We start from the raw sequence: 2,407 nt of genomic DNA, 5'->3' as shown, positions 1-2,407 counted from the left end.
GACATACAGGAAGAGGGCATGGACCTACAGGAAGAGGGCATGGAACTACAGGGAGAGGGTAAGGACCTACAGGGAGAGGGTAAGGACCTACAGGGAGAGGGTAATGACCTACAGGGAGAGGGTAAGGACATACAGGGAGAGGGTAAGGACCTACAGGGAGAGGGTAAGGACCTACAGGGAGAGGGTAAGGACCTACAGGGAGAGGGTAAGGACCTACAGGGAGAGGGTAAGGACATACAGGGAGAGGGTAAGGACCTACAGGGAGAGGGTAAGGACATACAGGGAGAGGGTAAGGACCTACAGGAAGAGGGTAAGGACATACAGGAAGAGGGTAAGGACATACAGGAAGAGGGTAAGGACCCACAGGGAGAGGGTAAGGACATACAGGGAGAGGGTAAGGACCAACAGGGAGAGGGTAAGGGCCTACAGGAAGAGGGTAAGGACCTACAGGGAGAGGGTAAGGACCTACAGGAAGAGGGTAATGGCCTACAGGGAGAGGGTAGGGACCTACAGGGAGAGGGTAAGGACCTACAGGAAGAGGGTAAGGGCCTACAGGAAGAGGGTAAGGGCCTACAGGAAGAGGGTAAGGACATACAGGGAGAGGGTAAGGACCTACAGGGAGAGGGTAAGGACCTACAGGGGAGAGGGTAAGGACCTACTGGAAGAGGGTAAGGACCTACAGGGAGAGGGTAAGGACCTACAGGGAGAGGGTAAGGACCTACAGGGAGAGGGTAAGGACCTACAGGGAGAGGGTAAGGACCTACTGGAAGAGGGTAAGGATCTACTGGAAGAGGGTAAGGACCTACAGGAAGAGGGTAAGGGCCTACAGGAAGTGGGTAAGGGCCTACAGGGAGAGGGTAAGGACCTACAGGGAGAGGGTAAGGACCTACAGGGAGAGGGTAAGGACCTACAGGAAGAGGGTAAGGACCTACAGGGAGAGGGTAAGGACCTACAGGGAGAGGGTAAGGGCCTACAGGGAGAGGGTAAGGACCTACAGGGAGAGGGTAAGGACCTACAGGAAGAGGGTAAGGACCTACAGGGAGAGGGTAAGGACCTACAGGGAGAGGGTAAGGACCTACAGGGAGAGGGTAAGGACCTACAGGGAGAGAGTAAGGACCTACAGGGAGAGGGTAATGACCAACAGGGAGAGGGTAAGGACCTACAGGGAGATGGTAAGGACCTACAGGGAGAGGGTAAGGACCTACAGGGAGAGGGTAAGGACCTACAGGGAGAGGGTAAGGACCTACAGGGAGAGATTAAGGACCTACAGGGAGAGAGTAAGGACCTACAGGGAGAGGGTAAGGACCTACAGGGAGAGGGTAAGGACCTACAGGGAGTGGGTAAGGACCTACAGGGAGAGGGTAAGGACCTACAGGGAGAGGGTAAGGACATGGACCTACATGGAGAGGGGAAGGACCTACAGGGAGAGGGTAAGGACCTACAGGGAGAGGGTAAGGACCTACAGGGAGAGGGTAAGGACCTACAGGGAGAGGGTAAGGACCTACAGGAAGAGGGTAAGGACCTACAGGGAGAGGGTAAGGACCTACAGGGAGAGGGTAAGGACCTACAGGGAGAGAGTAAGGACCTACAGGGAGAGGGTAAGGACCTACAGGGAGAGGGTAAGGACCTACAGGGAGAGGGTAAGGACCTACAGGGAGAGGGTAAGGACCTACAGGGAGAGGGTAAGGACATGGACCTACATGGAGAGGGGAAGGACCTACAGGGAGAGGGTAAGGACCTACAGGGAGAGGGTAAGGACCTACAGGGAGAGGGTAAGGACCTACAGGGAGAGGGTAAGGACCTACAGGGAGAGGGTAAGGACCTACAGGGAGAGATTAAGGACCTACAGGGAGAGAGTAAGGACCTACAGGGAGAGGGTAAGGACCTACAGGGAGAGGGTAAGGACCTACAGGGAGTGGGTAAGGACCTACAGGGAGAGGGTAAGGACCTACAGGGAGAGGGTAAGGACATGGACCTACATGGAGAGGGGAAGGACCTACAGGGAGAGGGTAAGGACCTACAGGGAGAGGGTAAGGACCTACAGGGAGAGGGTAAGGACCTACAGGGAGAGGGTAAGGACCTACAGGAAGAGGGTAAGGACCTACAGGGAGAGGGTAAGGACCTACAGGGAGAGGGTAAGGACCTACAGGGAGAGAGTAAGGACCTACAGGGAGAGGGTAAGGACCTACAGGGAGAGGGTAAGGACCTACAGGGAGAGGGTAAGGACCTACAGGGAGAGGGTAAGGACCTACAGGGAGAGGGTAAGGACATGGACCTACATGGAGAGGGGAAGGACCTACAGGGAGAGGGTAAGGACCTACAGGGAGAGGGTAAGGACCTACAGGGAGAGGGTAAGGACCTACAGGGAGAGGGTAAGGACCTACAGGAAGAGGGTAAGGACCTACAG

The sequence above is a fragment of the Oncorhynchus gorbuscha genome, unplaced genomic scaffold (assembly GCF_021184085.1).
Source record: "Oncorhynchus gorbuscha isolate QuinsamMale2020 ecotype Even-year unplaced genomic scaffold, OgorEven_v1.0 Un_scaffold_1654, whole genome shotgun sequence".
NCBI classification, from domain to species: domain Eukaryota; kingdom Metazoa; phylum Chordata; class Actinopteri; order Salmoniformes; family Salmonidae; genus Oncorhynchus; species Oncorhynchus gorbuscha.
This window is presented reverse-complemented; position numbering follows the sequence as displayed.